The following is a 12,447-nucleotide window of genomic DNA, read 5'->3' as shown; positions in this document are numbered from 1 at the left end:
AAGAAGCTTATGATCCTAAGAACTCATCAATGGAAGAGGTGAATTACATGGGAGAACCCTATGGAAACACCTATAATCCTTCATGGAAAATCATCCAAATCTTTCATGGAAGGATCAACAGAGACCTCAACAAGGTTTCAACAACAATAATGGTGGAAGAAACAGGTTTAGCAATGGCAAGCCTTTTCCATCATCTTCTCAGCAACAGATAGAGAATTCTAAGCAGAGCCACTCTGACTTAGCAACCATGGTCTCTGATCTAATCAAAATCACTCAAAATTTCATGACTGAAACAAGGTCCTCCATTAGAAACTTGGAGGCACAAGTGGGTCAGCTGAGTAAGAAAGTCACTGGACTCCCTCCTAGTACTCTTCTAAGCAATACAAAAGAAAATCCAAAGGGAGAGTGTAAGGCCATCAACATGGCCAAATTTGGAGAGGAGGAAGAGGCAGTGATCGCTGGTGGACGAAATTGTGATCCATATTCTTTAAGTTGTACTCCTTGTACTTTTATGGAATTTGAAATTGGCACGAGTGGACACAACTTCGTTCAACTAACCAGCAAGTGTATTGGGTCGTCCAAGTAATAAACCTTACGCGAGTAAGGGTCGATCCCACAGAGATTGTTGGTATGAAGCAAGCTATGGTCACCTTGTAAATCTCAGTTAGGCAGATTAAATTGGTTTATGGTTTTGAAAATTAATAATAAAAAGAAATAATAAAAGGGATACTTATGCAGATTCATTGGTGTGAATTTCAGATAAGCGAATGGAGATACTGTATGGCTCAAGAACGCCTACTTTCCTATTGCTTCAATTCAATCCTTCTTACTCCTTTCCATGGCAAGCTATGTATAGGGGTTCACCGTTCGACGATGGCTACTTTGTATCCTCTCTGAAAAATGGTCCTCTGCGCTGTCACTCGCATGGCTAATCGTCTGGAGGCATCACACTGGCCGAAGGCTACATCCCATCCTCGCAGTGAAAACTACGCTCACGCACTTTGTCACAGCACGGCTAATCACTGGTTGGTTCCCGCTCCTGCTGGAATAGAATCCCTTGATTCTTTTGCATCTGTCACTAACGCCCAGCACTTGCGAGTCTGAAGCACGTCACAGTCATTCATTACCCGAATCCTACTCGGAATACCACAGACAAGGTTAGACTTTCTGGATTCCCAGGATCCTACTCGGAATACCACAGACAAGGTGAGACTTTCCGGATCCTCATGAATGCTGCCATCTATCTAGCTTATACCACAAAGATTCTGTTGGGGAATCTAAGAGATACACATTCAAGCTCGGTTGCAAGTAGAACGGAAGTGGTTGTCAATCACTCGCGTTCATAGGTGAGAATGATGATGAGCGTCACATAATCATCACATTCATCATGTTATTGGGTGCGAATGAATATCTTGGAATAAGAATAAGAGAGATTTGAATAAAAAGTAATAGTAATTGTATTGAAACTTGAGGTACAGCAGAGCTCCACACCCTTAATCTATGGTGTGCAGAAACTCCACCGTTGAAAATACATAAGTAAAAGGTTCAGGCATGGCCGAATGGCCAGCCCCCAAAACGTGATCAATAGCCTCTTAGGATGAAGAATAAAACAAAACTGAGACCAAAGATGTCTAATACAATAGTAAGAGGTCCTATATATACTAGACTAGCTACTAGGGTTTACATGAGTAAGTAATTGATGTATAAATCCACTTCCGGGGCCCACTTGGTGTATGCTTGGGCTGAGTTTGATCTATCCACGAGCTGAGGCTCCTTTTGGAGTTGAACTCCGAGTTATGACGTGTTTTGGGCGTTCAACTCCGGATCATGATGTTTTTCTGGCGTTTAACTCCAAACAGCAGCATGTACTTGGCGTTCAACACCAAGTTACGTCGTCAATTTCCGAATAAAGTATGGACTATTATATATTTCTGGAAAGCCCTGGATGTCTAATTTCCAACGCCGTTGAGAGCGCGCCATTTGGAGTTCTGTAGCTCCAGAAAATCCATTTCGAGTGTTGGGAGGTCAGATTCCAACAGCATCAGCAGTCCTTTTGTCAGCCTTTTTCAGAGTTTTGCTCAAGTCCCTCAATTTCAGCCAGAAATTACCTGAAATCACAGAAAAACACACAAACTCATAGTAGAGTCCAGAAATGTGAATTTAACATAAAAACTAATGAAAACATCCCTAAAAGTAGCTTGAACTTACTAAAAACTACCTAAAAATAATGCCAAAAAGCGTATAAAATATCCGCTCATCACAACACCAAACTTAAATTGTTGCTTGTCCCCAAGCAACTGAAAATCAATTAGGATAAAAAGAAGAGAATATACTATAAATTCCAGAATATCAATGAATATTAATTATAATTAGATGAGCGGGACTTGTAGCTTTTTGCTTCTGAACAGTTTTGGCATCTCACTTTTTCCTTTGAAGTTTAGAATGATTGGCTTCTCTAGGAACTTAGAATTTCGGATAGTGTTATTGATTCTCCTAGTTAAGCATGTTGATTCTTGAACATAGCTACTTATGAGTCTTGGCTGTGGCCCTAAGCACTTTGTTTTCCAGTATTACCACCGGATACATAAATGCCACAGACACATAACTGGGTGAACCTTTTCAGATTGTGACTCAACTTTGCTAGAGTCCCCAGTTAGTGGTGTCCAGAGCTCTTAAGCAAACTCTTTTGCTTTGGATCACGACTTTAACCACTCAGTCTCAAGCTTTTCACTTGGACCTTCATGACACAAGCACATGATTAGGGACAGCTTGATTTAGCCGCTTAGGCCTGGATTTAATTTCCTTGGGCCCTCCTATCCATTGATGCTCAAAGCCTTGGATCCTTTTTACCCTTGCCTTTTGGTTTTAAGGGCTATTGGCTTTTTCTGCTTGCTTTTTCTTTTTCTTTCTATTATTTTTTTCGCCATTTTCTCTTTTTTTTTTGTTTTTTTCGCAAGCTTCTTCTTGTTCACTGCTTTTCTTGCTTCAAGAATCATTTTCATGATTTTTCAGATCATCAATAACATTTCTCTTTGTTCATCATTCTTTCAAGAGCCAACAATTTTAACATTCATAAACAACAAGATCAAAAGACATATGCACTGTTCAAGCATTCATTCAGAAAACAAAAGTATTGTCACCACATCAATATAATTAAATTAAATTCAAGGATAAATTCGAAATTCATGTACTTCTTGTTCTTTTGAATTAAAACATTTTTCATTTAAGAGAGGTGGAGGATTAATGGATTTTATTCATAGCTTTAAGGCATGGTTACGTACTAATGATCATGAACTAAAGACACAAAATATAGATAAACACAGCATAAAAACCGAAAAGCAGAAAGAAATAAGAACAAGGAATGAATCCACCTAAGTGAGGGTGGTGCCTTCTTGAAGGTCCAATGGTGCTCTTTGAGTTCCTCTATGTTTCTTCCTTGCTTCTGTTGAATGATTCCTAGTAATTTTGGTGTTTCTACCCTTAGTTGCTTCCAATGTTTGTGTGGAGGACAACTTATCCCCTGAGGTATCTCAGGGATCTCTTGATTTGCAGCCACATGTTCTACCACTGAGCTATGATGGCTTTATATGAGTCTTTCCATCTCCCAAGGCTCAGAGGTGGAAGCTTTTGTTTTCCCTTTGAGGTTTTTCTGGCCTTAGGTGCCATTAATGGTAATGGAAAAGTAAAAAAGCTATGCTTTTACCACACCAAACTTAAAATATTGCTCGCCCTTGAGCAAGAGAAGAAAGAAGAGAGGAAGAAGAAGAAGAAGAAAATGGAGGTGAGTGAGGGGAGATGGATTCGGCTATATGGGTGGGATTGGGTGGGAAAGAGAAGTTGAATTGTAAAGGTAGGTGGGGTGTATGGGGAAGAGTGGATAGATGTAGGTGGTGAATGAAAAACAGAAGGGATGACCATGAATGGAAAGAGAGAGGGCGAGGTAGGTAGGGATCCTGTGAGGTCCACAGATCTTGAGGTGTCAAGAAATTCTATCCCTGCACCAAATAGGCATGTAAAATGCCCTTGCACACTATTTTGGCATTTAAACGCCCATTGGTGCACATTCTGGGCGTTCAACGCCCATGTAAAGCATGTTTTTGGCGTTGAACGCCAGTTTCATGCTTGTTACTGGCGTTCAGCACCAGTTTTTCCTCTCTGGGCACATTCCTGGCGTTCAGCGCCAGAATGTTGCTTGTTTCTGGCGTTCAGCGCCAGAATGATGCTCTGTTCTGGCGTTGAACGCCAGCTAGATGCATCTTACTGGCGTTGAACGCCAGCCTGTGCGTCCTCCAGGGTGTAAATTTTTTTCTTCTGCTGTTTTTGATTCTGTTTTTAATTTTTTTGTTTTTTTCGTGACTCCTCATGATCATGTACCTACTAAAACACAAAATAACAATAATAAAAATAAAAATAAGAATTAGATAAATAAAATTGGGTGCCTCCCAACAAGCGTTTCTTTAATGTCAATAGCTTGACAGTGGCTCTCATGGAGCCACATGGTGATCAGGTCAATGTTGTATAGTTGCCAACACCAAACTTAGAGTTTGGATATGGGGTTTTAACACCAAACTTAGAGTTTGGTTGTGGCCTCCCAACACCAAACTTAGAGTTTGACTGTGGGGGCTCTTCTTGACTCTGAACTGAGAGAAGCTCTTCATGCTTACTCTCTTTTGTCACAGAGGGATGGCCATGTGCCTTAAACACAAGGTAGTCCCCATTCAATTGAAGGACTAATTCACCTCTGTTGACATCTATCACAGCTCCTGCTGTGGCTAGGAAAGGTCTTCCAAGGATGATGCAATCATCCTCTTCCTTCCTAGTGTCTAAGATTATGAAATCAGCAGGGATGTAAAGGCCTTCAACCTTTACTAACACGTCCTCTACGATTCCATAGGCTTGTCTCAATGACTTGTCTGCCAGTTGTAATGAGAACAAGGCAGGTTGTACCTCAATGATCCTCAGCTTCTCCATTACAGAGAGTGGCATAAGATTTATCCCTGACCCCAGATCACACAGAGCTTTTTCAAAGATCATGGTGCCTATGGTACAAGGTATTAAGAACTTGCCATGATCTTGTTTCTTTTGAGGTAGAATTTGCTGAATCCAGGTATCCAGTTCACTAATGAGCAAAGGAGGTTCACTTTCCCAAGTCTCATTACCAAACAACTTGGCATTCAGCTTCATGATAGCTCCTAAGTATTGAGCAACTTGCTCTCCAGTTACATCTTCATCCTCTTCAGAGGAAGAATGTCTTCAGAGCTCATGAATGGCAGAAGGAGATTTAATGGAATCTCTATGGTCTCTATATGAGCCTCAGATTCCTTTGGATCCTTAATAGGAAACTCCTTCTTGCTTGAGGGACGTCCCAGGAGGTCTTCCTCACTAGGATTTTCGTCCTCCTCCTCTCTTGTGCATTCGGCCATATTGACTATGTCAATGGCTTTGCACTCTCCTTTTGGATTCTCTTCTGTATTGCTTGGGAGAGTACTGGGAGGAGTTTCAATGACTTTCTTACTCAGCTGGCCCACTTGTGCCTCCAGATTTCTAATGGAGGATCTTGTTTCACTCATGAAACTGAAAGTGGCCTTTGACAGATCAGAGACTACATTGGCTAAATTAGAAGTGTTTTGTTCAGAATTCTCTGTCTGTTGCTGAGAAGATGATGGATATGGCTTGCTATTGCCCAGCCTATTATGTCCACCATTGTTAAAGCCTTGTTGAGGCTTTTGTTGATCCTTCCATGAGAAATTTGGATGATTTCTCCATGATGGGTTATAAGTGTTTCCATAAGATTCACCCATGTAATTAACCTCTGCCATGGCAGGGTTCTCAGGATCATAAGCTTCTTCAGAAGCTGCCTCTCTAGTACTGTTGGATGCATGTTGCCATCCATTCAGATTTTGAGAGATCATGTTGACTTGTTGAGTCAACACTTTGTTCTGAGCCAATATGGCATTCAGAGTATCAATTTCAAGAACTCCTTTCTTCTGAGGTATCCCATTATTCACGGAATTCCTCTCAGAAGTGTACATGAATTGGTTATTTGCAACCATGTCAATGAGCTCTTGAGCCTCTTCAGGCGTTTTCTTCAGGTGAATAGACCCACCTGCAGAATGGTCCAATGACATTTTCGAAAATTCAGAGAGACCATAATAGAATATATCTAAAATGGTCCATTCTGAAAACATGTCAGATGGACATCTTTTGGTCAGCTGCTTGTATCTTTCCCAAGCTTCATAGAGGGATTCACCATCTTTTTGTTTGAAGGTTTGAACATCCACTCTCAGCTTGCTCAGCTTTTGAGGAGGAAAGAATTTATCCAAGAAGGCAGTGACCAGCTTATCCCATGAGTCCAGGCTATCCTTGGGTTGTGAATCCAACCATATTCTAGCTCTGTCTCTTACAGCAAAAGGGAAAAGCATGAGTCTGTAGACTTCAGGATCAACTCCATTCGTCTTTACAGTCTCACAGATCTGCAAGAACTCAATTAAAAACTGATAAGGATCTTCAGATGGAAGTCCATAAAACTTGCAATTTTGTTGCATTAAGGCAACTAGCTGAGGTTTCAGCTCAAAGTTGTTGGCTCCAATGGCAGGAATGGAGATGCTTCTTCCATCAAACTTGGACGTTGGCTTTGTGAAGTCACCAAGCATTCTCCTTGCATTATTATTATTTTCGGCTGCCATCTCCTTCTCTTGTTCGAAAATTTCTGAAAGGTTGTTTCTGGATTGTTGTAATTTAGCTTCTCTTAATTTTCTCTTCAAAGTCCTTTCAGGTTCTGGATCAATTTCAACAAGAGTGCCTTTATCCCTGTTCCTGCTCATATGAAAGAGAAGAAAACAAGAAAAGAAAGAGGAATCCTCTATGTCAAAGTATAGAGATTCCTTTATGTTAGTAGAAAAAAAAGGGGGTAGAAGAATGAAGAAGAATTCGAATTTTTAGATGGAGAGAGGTGAAGAGAAGTGTTAGTAATTAAATAATTAAATAGAAGAAGAAAAGAGAAGGGAGATTTCGAAATTAATTTTGAAAAAGGGGTTAGTAATTTTTGAAAATTAAAGATAAAATTAAAACTAAAATTAAAATTTGAAACATTTAGTTAATTAAAAAGAATTTTTGAAAAGAGAGAGAGATATTTTCGAAAATTGAAGAGGGAAAAGTAGTTAGGTGGTTTTGAAAAAGATAAGAGACAAACAAAAAGTTAGTTAGTTGATTGAAAAAGATTTGAAATCAAATTTGAAAAAGATAAGAAGTTAAGAAGTTAGATGAGATATTTTGAAATCAAATTTTGAAAAAGATAATATTTTTGAAAAAGATAAGATAAAAAGATAATATTTTTAAGAAAAAGATATTTTGAAAAAGATTAAATTAATAAAATTTTTTTTAAAAAAAAAACTTAACTAACAGGAAACTACAAGATAAGATTCTAGAACTTAAAGATTGAACCTTTCTTAACAAGAAAGTAACAAACTTCAAATTTTTGAACCAATCACATTAATTGTTAGCTAATTTTCGAAAATTAGATATAAAAGATAAGAAAAAGATTTTTGAAAAATAATTTTTTAAAATTTTCGAAAATAATAAAAAAATGAAAAAGATATGATTTTTGAAAAAGATTTTGAAAAGATAAGATTTTTAAAATTGAAATTTTGACTTGACTTGTAAGAAACAACTCATTTTAAAAATTTTTTGACCAAGTCAACCCAAAATTTCGAAAATTTGGAGGGAAATAAGGAAAAGATATTTTTTTTATTTTTGAATTTTTAATGAGGAGAGAGAAAAACACAAACATGATCCAAAACATAAAAATTTTGGATCAAAACACAAGATGCATGCAAGAACACTATGAATGTCAAGATGAACACCAAGAACACTTTGAAGATCATGATGAACATCAAGAACATATTTTTAAAAAAAAATTTTGATGCAAAGAAAACATGCAAGACACCAAACTTAGAAATCTTTAATGCATGGACTCTAACAAACAAAAATGCATATGAAAAACAACAAACAACACAAAACAAGAAATCATCAAGATCAAACAAGGGGACTTATCAAGAACAACTTGAAGATCATGAAGAACACTATGAATGCATGGGATTTTCGAAAAATGCAAGAAAAGATTTTTAAAGCATGCAATTGACACCAAACTTAAAAATTGACTCAAGACTCAAACAAGAAACACAAAATATTTTTGATTTTTATGATTTTCTAATTTTTTTGGATTTTTATTAATTTTTTCGAAAATAGAGTTTGGAAAAAATGAAAATAATAAAAAAATATTTTTGAAAGATTTTTGAAAACTTTTTGAAAAGAAAATTACCTAATCTGAGCAGCAAGATGAACCGTCAGTTGTCCATACTCGAACAATCCCCGGCAACGGCGCCAAAAACATGGTGGACGAAATTGTGATCCATATTCTTTAAGTTGTACTCCTTGTACTTTTATGGAATTTGAAATTGGCACGAGTGGACACAACTCCGTTCAACTAACCAGCAAGTGTACTGGGTCGTCCAAGTAATAAACCTTACGCGAGTAAGGGTCGATCCCACAGAGATTGTTGGTATGAAGCAAGCTATGGTCACCTTGTAAATCTCAGTTAGGCAGATTAAATTGGTTTATGGTTTCGAAAATTAATAATAAAAAGAAATAATAAAAGGGATACTTATGCAGATTCATTGGTGGGAATTTCAGATAAGCGAATGGAGATACTGTATGGCTCAAGAACGCCTACTTTCCTAATGCTTCAATTCAATCCTTCTTACTCCTTTCCATGGCAAGCTGTGTATAGGGGTTCACCATTCGATGATGGCTACTTTGTATCCTCTCTGGAAAATGGTCCTCTGCGCTGTCACTCGCATGGCTAATCGTCTGGAGGCATCACACTGGCCGAAGGCTACATCCCATCCTCGCAGTGAAAACTACGCTCACGCGCTCTGTCACAGCACGGCTAATCACTGGTTGGTTCCCGCTCCTGCTGGAATAGAATCCCATGATTCTTTTGCGTCTGTCACTAACGCCCAGCACTTGCGAGTCTGAAGCACGTCACAGTCATTCATTACCGGAATCCTACTCGGAATACCACAGACAAGGTTAGACTTTCCGGATTCCCAGGATCCTACTCGGAATACCACAGACAAGGTGAGACTTTCCGGATCCTCATGAATGCCGCCATCTATCTAGCTTATACCACAAAGATTCTATTGGGGAATCTAAGAGATACACATTCAAGCTCGGTTGCAAGTAGAATGGAAGTGGTTGTCAATCACTCGCGTTCATAGGTGAGAATGATGATGAGCGTCACATAATCATCACATTCATCATGTTCTTGGGTGCGAATGAATATCTTGGAATAAGAATAAGAGAGATTTGAATAAAAAGTAATAGTAATTGTATTGAAACTTGAGGTACAGCAGAGCTCCACACCCTTAATCTATGGTGTGCAGAAACTCCACCGTTGAAAATACATAAGTAAAAGGTTCAGGCATGGCCGAATGGCCAGCCCCCAAAACATGATCAATAGCCTCTTAGGATGAAGAATAAAACAAAACTGGGACCAAAGATGTCTAATACAATAGTAAGAGGTCCTATATATACTAGACTAGCTACTAGGGTTTACATGAGTAAGTAATTGATGTATAAATCCACTTCCGGGGCCCACTTGGTGTATGCTTGGGCTGAGTTTGATCTATCCACGAGTTGAGGCTTCTTTTGGAGTTGAACTCCGAGTTATGACGTGTTTTGGGCGTTCAACTCCGGATCATGACGTTTTTCTGGCGTTTAACTCCAGACAGCAGCATGTACTTGGCGTTCAACGCCAAGTTACGTCGTCAATTTCCGAATAAAGTATGGACTATTATATATTGCTGGAAAGTCCTGGATGTCTACTTTCCAACGCCGTTGAGAGCGCGCCATTTGGAGTTCTGTAGCTCCAGAAAATCCATTTCGATTGCAGGGAGGTCAGATTCCAACAGCATCAGCAGTCCTTTTGTCAGCCTTTTTCAGAGTTTTGCTCAAGTCCCTCAATTTCAGCCAGAAATTACCTGAAATCACAGAAAAACACACAAACTCATAGTAAAGTCCAGAAATGTGAATTTAACATAAAAACTAATGAAAATATCCCTAAAAGTAGCTTGAACTTACTAAAAACTACCTAAAAACAATGCCAAAAAGCGTATAAAATATCCGCTCATCAATCGCCAATGAGGAAGACCTCAATGGACGTCCACTGGCCTCCAATGAGTTCCCTAATGAGGAACCATGGGAATCTGAGGCTCACACTGAGACCATAGAGATTCCATTGAAATTACTTCTGCCATTCATGAGCTCTGATGAGTATTCTTCGTCTGAAGAGGACGAAGATGTCACTGAAGAGCAAGTTGCTAAGTACCTTGGAGAAATCATGAAGCTAAATGACAAGTTATTTGGTAATGAGACTTGGGAGGATGAACCCCCTTTTGCTCACCAAAGAACTGGATGACTTGACTAGGCAGAGATTACCTCAAAAGAGACAGGACCCTGGGAAGCTTTCAATACCTTGTACCATAGGCACCATGACTTTTGAGAAGGCTCTGTGTGACCTAGGGTCAAGCATAAACCTCATGCCTCTCTCTGTAATGGAGAAGCTAGGGATCTTTGAGGTGCAAGCTGCAAGAATCTCACTAGAGATGGCAGACAATTCAAGAAAACAAGCTTATGAACTTGTAGAGGATGTTCTGGTAAAGGTTGAAGACCATTACATCCCTGCTGATTTCATAGTCCTAGAGACTGGGAAGTGCATGGATGAATCCATCATCCTTGGCAGACCCTTCCTAGCCACAGCAAAGGCTGTGATTGATGTTGACAGAGGAGAATTGATTATTCAAGTGAATGAAGAATCCTTTGTGTTTAAGGCTCAAGGATACCCCTCTATAACCATGGAGAGGAAGCATGAAGAGCTTCCCTCAAAATAAAGTCCAACAGAGCCCCCACGGTCAAACTCTAAGTTTGGTGTTAGGAGGCCACAACCTACTTCTAAGTTTGGTGTTGAACCCCCACATTCAAACTCTAAGTTTGGTGTTGGGAGGTTCCAACATTGCTTTGAGTATCTGTGAGGCTCCATGAGAGCCCACTGTCAAGCTATTGACATTAAAGAAGCGCTTGTTGGGAGGCAACCCAATGCTATATTAATCTATTTTCCTTTGTTATTTTATGTTTTCTATAGGTTGATGATCATGAGAAGTCACAAAATCAATTGAAAAAGCAAAAATAGAATGAAAAATAGAAAGAAAAAAATAGCACCTTGGAAGAAAATCTGCTGGCATTTAAACGCCAGTGAAGATAGCAGAATGGGCGTTTAACGCCCAGTCTGGCACCATTCTGGGCGTTTAACGCCAGAAAGGGGCACCAGACTGGCGTTTAACGCCAGGAATGGGCAAGAAGCTGGCGTTAAACGCCAGAAATGGGCACCAGCCTGGTGTTTAACGCTAGGATTGGCAGAAGGAGCATTTTTACTCGCCACTTGGTGCAGGGATGAATTATCTTTGACACCTCAGGATCTGTGGACCCCACAGGATCCCCACCTACCCCACCACTCTCTCTCTTCTTCACCCATTCACCAATCACCTCAACACCTCTTCCTCAAAAATCCCTCACCTATCAAATCCTACCATTCTCTTCACCACTCACATCCATCCTTCATAAAACCTCACCTACCTCACCATTCAAATTCAAACCACTTTCCCTCCCAAACCCACCTATAATGGCCGAACCTTACCCCTCTCTCCACTCCTATATAAACCCATCTTCAGCCCCTCATTTTCACACAACCTAAACACTACTTCTCCCCCTTGGCCGAAAAACAAAGCCACCTTCATCTCCTCTATTTCTTCTTCTTCTACTCTCTTCTTTCTTCTTTTGCTCAAGGACGAGCAAACCTTCTAAGTTTGGTGTGGTAAAAGCATTGCTTTTTGTTTTTTCATAACCATTTATGGCATCTAAGGTCGGAGAAACCTCTAGAAAGAGGAAAGAGAAGGCAAAAGCTTCCACCTCTGAGTCATGGGAGATGGAGAGATTCATCTCAAGGGTGCATCAAGACCACTTCCATGAAGTTGTGGCCATGAAGAAGGTGATCCCCGAGGTCCCTTTCAAACTCAAAAAGAGTGAATATCCGGAGATCCGACATAAGATCCAAAGAAGAGGATGGGAAGTTCTTACCAACCCCATTCAACAAGTTGGAATCTTAATGGTTCAAGAGTTCTATGCCAATGCATGGATCACCAAAAACCATGATCAAAGTGTGAACCCGGACCCAAAGAATTGGCTTACAATGGTTCGGGGAAAATGCTTAGATTTTAGTCCGGAAAATGTAAGGTTGGCATTCAACTTGCCCATGATGCAAGGAGATGAACACCCTTACACTAGAAGGGTTAACTTTGATCAAAGGTTGGACCAAGTCCTTATAGACATTTG

This window comes from Arachis stenosperma, chromosome 2 (genome assembly GCF_014773155.1).
Source record: "Arachis stenosperma cultivar V10309 chromosome 2, arast.V10309.gnm1.PFL2, whole genome shotgun sequence".
Classification (NCBI taxonomy): Eukaryota; Viridiplantae; Streptophyta; class Magnoliopsida; order Fabales; family Fabaceae; genus Arachis; species Arachis stenosperma.
The sequence above is the reverse complement of the archived record's forward strand: the minus strand, read 5'-3'. Positions refer to the sequence as shown.